This window comes from Enhydra lutris, unplaced genomic scaffold, assembly GCF_002288905.1.
Source record: "Enhydra lutris kenyoni isolate GAN:26980312 unplaced genomic scaffold, ASM228890v2 scaffoldscaffold25, whole genome shotgun sequence".
NCBI classification, from domain to species: domain Eukaryota; kingdom Metazoa; phylum Chordata; class Mammalia; order Carnivora; family Mustelidae; genus Enhydra; species Enhydra lutris.
The window spans coordinates 23776160-23783684 of record NW_019154109.1 but is presented as its reverse complement, the minus strand read 5'-3'; positions in this window follow the sequence as shown (position 1 = coordinate 23783684).

The window sequence follows — 7525 nt, the reverse complement described above, 5'->3', positions numbered from 1 at the left end:
ACAGTTTCCAGTTCTCAGGAAGTGCCACAAGTCACCTGTGGATGACTGGAAGGGATGGAAAACTGGAAAGCTAGAATCAAATCTTGGAGGGCCTTGAATGCCTTGTTATAGCCTTACGACTTTGTTCTGTAGGCCGTGGGAATCCATCAAAATGTTTCTGAGTGAGGGAATGACATGAGGCATCTTCCAAAGGTAATTCTGGCCTCTAAGTGTAGAGAAACAGACAGCAGGTGACCAGTTAGAAGCCAGTATACTTCCTCACTAAGGTGCCTGGAAATTTTCTGGGATCCTATGCATGTGCGTTTTGCCTTGTATCTACATTCATCCACAAATGTTATAACTACACATCCCGATGAATTGAAGGCCAACTTAACATGTTGGGAAGGGGCTCTGATATGACTTTACTTACTGAGGGAATTATGTTGATTTTTCTAGAAACGCTTTCATAGTAGAAATTTGCCTAGTGTAAAAGCGTCACACTAGCTAAGACTGGGATTTGCTGGCAAGACACATTTCTGTGCAAATATTGTTCCAAAGTTGAGATGAGGAAAAGAGTCACTCTCCTTTCCTGAAAGGAGGACAGAAATAGTATAAAGAGGGGCAAAGAGAAAATAAATTTTCACAGCTTCATACAAAATCTTTCTCCTTGGTTACCCCCAAAGGAAGGTAAAAACTTAGAAATGCAAAGTGAACAGTGTGCTTCCTTTTAAGTTTTAAGACGACATCTGTCTTTTTCACGACAGCTGGCCTTTTAACAAATTGATTTTTTTTTCCTTTTTGACCTGAATTAGTGAGACTATTTGCTCCTAAATGTTTTGTGAACAACTTCAACAATAACTCACAGGAAAATTGTTCCAACAAAAATCAAGCCACTTGATTCAAGAAAACAACACTTGCTCTCTCCAAAGAAATGTCCACAGATGCTTTTTTGGAGCTTCAGAGAAGAAGCAATGAGGGTCCTGAACCCCTGGCAAAGCTATGAACAGAGGGAGAAGCTGCATGCACCTGTCTGACCCAATGACCATGAGCAGAGCTAACATAGCAACAGTGGAAATGTTGCTTTTCATCATTATATTATTGTCTCGTGTTTTAAGCAAGCATTTACAGTCTTCTTTTAACATACGTCTTCATAATATAGTCTCCTAGACAGGGAAGAACAAAAATCTGTGGTTTGAGACATTGGACTGTGACCTACCTTTAGGTGAAACAATAAATCTTATTACCTTGTAAATTTCTAGCAATGATTTCTTGGCTTAATTTCATTCTTTTTCTTTTTTTTAAAGATTTTATTTATTTGACAGAGAGAGAGATCACAGAGAGAGAGAGAGGAGGAAGCAGGCTCCCTGCCTAGTAGAGAGCCCGATGTGGGACTCGATCCCAGAACCCTGAGATCAGGACCTGAGCTGAAGGCAGAGGCTTAACCCACTGAGCCACCCAGGCAGCCCCTCTTGGCTTAATTTCAATTCAAAACATGCAAACTAATCCAGGAGAATTGCAGGTGAGCAGTTATAAGGGTTGTGAGGTATCTGATCTGGAGGCTGTCCCTTCAATCTACCACCGGCTGAAATCACTATGACTCTTTTATTGCCTTGATGAATGATAAGTCTCAAGGGTGGTGGTGACTTCTTTGCAATCTGCCTACTTAAGCGCATACTTACACTTTCTTTCTTTTTTTTTTTTTTTAAGTTTTCCTGTTTATTTGTCCTGCTGTTATCACAGTAAGATGATGGCCTCTGCTTTACCACTCCACTTCTGTGTCTGTAATCATAAAAAGCCTGATGGATCAATATGAGGCTTTTAATGGACTTTTTCTGCCTTTTTCATTAAAGGTTTGCAGTCAGCATATTAAAATGCAGTTGAGACATAATCTCTTTCTAGCATTTGGTTCCCAGGAGGAGTGCTTCCTGGGGAGAGTGAGGGTCTACACAGGGTGGCTTTCAGAAGTAAAGCAAGGCGGCCTCAGTTCCAACAATTTTATGGGGCTCTTTCTTTCGGAGGGATTAGTGGTTGCTGAGCAGATGTTTGCAGAAAACTGCATGTGTATCCTAGAGCGCTGTCTTTGTTTGAAGGTTCAGCTCTCATTCCCAGCCAAGGCTCAAAGCAAAAAGGACTTAATCCAGTGCACCTCAGGGGTGTGCAGGCCAATGTTAACAACAGGATCAGGGAGGCAGGGGAGAGCCCTGATTGGTAGCAACTGCTGATTTCTAAGGTGGAAATAATCCGACCACGGCCAGTCTCAAGTTACCAGATGAGATCGCCAAAAGCCGAGTTGGGAAGAGGTAGGCAGTCAAACACCATTATATGTTTCCACCACACAAATACAATACGTATGAGAACCACTTGGGGATGGGTAACCATAAATTGCAGTGAAGTAACTGGGAAGTGATGGGTTTTGCATTTTTAGTGTCTTCAAATTTTAACAAAATGCACTTACTTGTAAGTTTACAAGTTGACTGTGTTTGACAATCGGCTTGCAAAATTCCTAGAAACTTAACACCAAGCTGATTCTGATGGCTGGTACCCATGCTTTTCTGATAACAAAAAGAGTACCTTTTTCTAGGTAAATGATCACTTCGACAATGCCTCTGGCCCTTAGGGAAGAAATGCCCGCAGCTGTTTTCTGGAAAGCTGACTACATGTGCAGAAAGCACTCCATAAAGGGAAGTCAGTTGTGGGAGCAGGCTGTGTTTATGATTCAAAGAGCGCAGAACCTGGGTCAAGCATTGGGAAGGCTCTGGAGGCATGGCCATAACCAGCCAGCCAGCAGTGGCGTTTTACTATGACAGGACGAAGAAACTGTACAATAATTCTGCCTTGAGGTTCAACCAAAAGAAGACGTGAAATGTATTTATTATGCTACATCCTGTTTGCATGAGCTGTTCTTTTCATGGGTTGGGGGGAGGGAATTTGACTTTAGATCAGTAGTAAGAATTTTCCACATCATTTATTCTTTTGGTCAGGGTACATTTTCACACCATTTACTGAGGTAAACCGTCTTTGGTAATTTATTCATGCGTTCATTGTTCGCATATTTATCGGATCCCTGTGGCATGCAAGGTGTGGTATTAGACCAGGGATATTCAAAGACAAGTAAACTAGTAGTCCCTTCTGCTCTGGAAGTCACAGCCTAGTGGAGAGACAAATACATATACAAATCACAATTTAACATATTCATTTCTTGGTATAGAAATAAAGTGTTACATGAGCAAAAGGTATGAACAACTGGTTAAAACTTGTAATAAACTTCTCCCTAAAAGAACTGAGGGACTAAGTTAATCATTTAAAGAAATAATAACCCAAGAAGTGCATGAAGAAGAAAAGACCCAAGATTTCAGGCTGTTTCCTGCATGGATTCCCTGCTTCTGTCTTGGTGATGCCCCCGGGGTCCCAGCATCTGAGTGGTTCAGTCAACACTCTTCGCAGGAAGGGTTCAGGGCTCAGTGCTCTGCCCTCACTGGGACTCAGATTAGCCTTAAATCATAGCACACAGCATAACTACTAGCTAAAGAAAGTGGGGTCATTTCAGGGATACAGACAGCCAGAGTACAGCCACTTTAGAAAGCCCAGATGCTCTAATTCTTTGTCAAGGCTGGGCCATTTCCTTCCGCTTCTCTCTTGTCTCCTCTCTCTGTTGAGTGACATCCTTGTATTACCTTACCCATGGCCCCTAAAGGCTGCCTTAGCCTCCTTAGGAGCACGGTAGCTCTCTGTAAGTTATATCCCTCTGCCCTCACCCCCTCAGCACTGACTTTGGAAGGACCAGGAGCTCACTCAGGCCACGCAGCTGAGAGCTGGGCGAGCCAAAGACACACAGTCCAGAACACGACTGTTTGGGATACTAGGGGGTGGAGCCAGGAATCCCCCAGAAGGAAGTGCGGGCGGGTGGGCATGGTGAAATAGTGGGTGCGGGCCCCGCGGAATGCTGGGAAGATCACCAGACCGGAAGTTAGTCCGCGCACGTATGTAGGCTCCTTTCTGTGTTTGCCACATGCGGACCTTGACCAAAGGATGACTTGTCACTAGTGGCGGCTTCCTCATTGGGAAAGTGGGATGGTACTAGTACTTGCCCGACCTGCTTTATCATACCAGGGCCATACTGAAAAGTGTTACCAGGGTGCTAGGAAGACACCTAAGCCCTGAACAATGTCAGGTGGCTGAGAGACGTTATCTAGGTATGTTTTCAGAAATAGCCACAGCGAGGGCAGGCTCAGAGGCATTTCCGTTAAAACATGGTGGGGGGAGGGGCAACACTGGGCGGAGCGGGGCCGGCAGACACGGGCTTGGTTCTGGAAGCAGGTGGAGCCTGTGTATTCCAAAGGAGGCCCCTCTCCGCCTCCGGTTTATTCAACTACTGTTTCTGCCTTTAATCCCAGTTCTGAAAGAAAAGATTCAGGGCAGCCTTACTCTCAGTTTCCAAGAGGAAAAGCCCTTTGTTGATGTTTAAAAAATCTAACAGGAACAGAAAGAAGAAAAGGAAGATCTATGCATGGATGAGGGCAATAGTAAGCAGTAAAGGGGAATAAGACAGAGTCACATCGAATCAGGTACCTGCAACATCCAGCCTCATCAGTGGGGAAAGCCCCACGGAGACAGCGAGGCTGGAGTCCGGGTGGAGAGACGTGGACATAACATCCTCCGCATAGGTGAGACTTCCAACTGACCCCTTAAAGGGCCATATTTATAGGGGGAAGGGCAGGATCTGAAGATAAACATTTGTTCACCTACAAGCATTTTAGAGCGAGATGCATTCCTATGTTTTCATCTCTTTACATATTCAAGAAGCCTGGGCTAGGTGTGTTTGCTTCCCCTCCCAGATTCCATTTGCAAGGCAAAATTTATAGCTCTCAGCGTCCAGACTAGAAGGGCGAATTCTGACCTGGAGGCCAGCTAATGTCAACTAACCACGCTCCGAAGGTCACTCATGCAGCTTGAGTCTCACAAATAATATTCCTCTTCTTCTTCTCCTCCTCCTCCTCCTCCTCCTCCTCTTCTTCTTCTTCTTTTTTAAGATTTTCGTATTTATTTTTAAGGGGGTTAGAGGGAGAGAGAGAATCTCAAGCAGGCTCCCCACTAAGCATGAAGCCCAACTCAGGGCTGGATCTCATGACCCTGATATCATGACCTGGGCTGAAACCAAGAGCTGACGCTTAACCCACTGAGCCACCCAGGTGCCCCTCACAAACAACATTCTGCCTGCCTTTGTCCATGCAAGTCAGGTGGTTGGTTACACAGGACACATCACAGAAACCTCCATCCATACAATACAATCCCTCACCTCCATCTGGCCCTGAGAGTTTCAGGAGCAAGAACAACAGAAAAATAGCAATTTCTGCATTTCTTAAACTTCTGGCTTATTTTTCCGTGAAACAATGGCATAGAGAACCTGTAACCCACTTGACTAGAGATAAAGGAGAGATCAAAACATCTGTGTCCCAATATATTGTCCAGGCTCACTTTTTCTCTAATGAGAACCAAGGGGGACTGATTGTCACTAATTCCACTGGGAAAGGCTGGGAAGGAAAGAAGCAACCAAAATTCTAGCACATTGGATTATTTCTGAAAAAAAGAAAAATGAACTGTTAGAGATCTTTACCAATGTAGAGATATTTTAACTGAATGGCAGTTCATCCTCATTTACCTTGATTTGCAGCACTGAGGATGCTGGGTTTTGTTTCTCCAGGTGATGAGGAAGAACATGGTGATGGAGAGAATGGCAGTGATGGGAATTGGGATCAGTGGTCTGGGGGCCATCAAGCTCTGCTTGGACAAAGGGCTGGAGTCGCCCCCCCCCCACCTCCCACCACCCTGCTTTGAACAATGTGACGACATGGAATCTGGAGATTCCAAGTCACAATGTTCTTGGGATGGCAAGCAGTACATCTCCAATCTACAACTCAACACAGGTAAAACAAGAACCTACTGTGAGCTGGAATAGTTCCCTGTGGGGAATAGAAAAATAAGTAGGACTGGTTCCTGACCATCAGAGTTTATGGCAAAGGACAGAAGCCATGGAAGATGGTTACAGTACAAGGCAGAGAGTGTGTAGTGCCTGGCCAGGTGTCCTGGAGGGGTTTTAGGGGGGTGGGCAGGACAAGGGCCCTTGAAGAACAGACTGGAACCCTCAGCTGGGCAAGTCTCAGAGCCTCGGTTTCCTGGTATAAAAAGACACTAGTAATCGGTTCTTCATAGGTGGCCTCTGTGAGAACACCTAACCTAGATATTGGTTACAGAGTTGGTATTCAACCATCTCTCTCTTGTTCTCTTTAAAATTCTCTTTATAATGGCCAGCAATAAGTCATTAACCCAAATAGTACAATTAGAAGAAAACCTGACTTCCGTAAGTTTTTAAGTTTTAGAAAAGAAAAAGCCTGTTCTAATCGGAATGTCCAGGCTCAAGAGAATGTCACTTAGGTTTCAACAGAAGAGAGACTTCTGCTTTGCCCTGTGATGTCAGACCACACCTGGACAGCTCTGCTCTGCTCCAGTGCCCACTCCAAGAGGAATGTCGACAAAAGGGAGCATAATTAGAGGAGAACAATCAGAATAGTAAAGAGTCAGGCAAACACAGCATGGTGGATGTTTGAAAACCACTGACGCTATTTTTTCTGGCAAACACTCAGGAGGGGCAGGAGAGGCACAGGATCACTATCTTTGACTGCAATATGAACTTCGTTGAATGAGGGAGTCAATGTCGTGTGTGTTCTTATGGGATGGGACAAGAGCTGGTAGGTAGAAGTTCCAGGGAGGTGACCTTGGCTCTAAATAAGAAGGGATTTTTCCAACAAGGAGTTATATTCCAAAATGAAATGGTCTACTTTGTGAAATAGTGAGTTTCCCAAGTCAGGAGGTATTCAAGCTGCAACTCATGACCATTAATAAGGGGTTTTCAGAACAGTGGTTCCCAACCTCTAGTGTGATAAGAATCACTGTGAAACTTTTAAAAATCAGATTGCTAGTTGCAGCTTCCTGAGATTCTGATTAGGTGTGTCTGGAGTGGGACCCATGGACTTGCCTTTCACAGAGTTCCCAGGTGATGGTGCTGCTGCTGGTCTTCAGGTCACATTTTGCATAGGAAGACTGTATTAATAGATAATGTAAGATAGGACCAGGCAATCTAATTTTCCAATTTTGTGAGTCTATTGTGATAATCATAGAAAAAAATGTATGGCTTTAGATATCACCAAAATAAATTTGCTCTGTAAAAATGAATATAAAATAACTCCATGCGTATTCTATAGCAAATAAATTTCCATTAACATCAATTGATGTTTGGGTATCACAGAAGAACCAATGGAGAAGCTGAACGTGGAACTATATAGATTTTAGATTTAAAGTAGGCTCACTACAAAACTAGAAAGCTAACTCTAAAAGTTTGCTATGCAACTATGTAAATGCAATGGAGGAACTGATGTGAGCTTTGTGTTTCTGGAATCTAAACTGCTATTTTCAATGACTCTGCTTCTATAGTGTTTCTATAGCAAAGACCATAAGAGTCTAGAGGGATGATGGGAAAGAGAATTCCCAT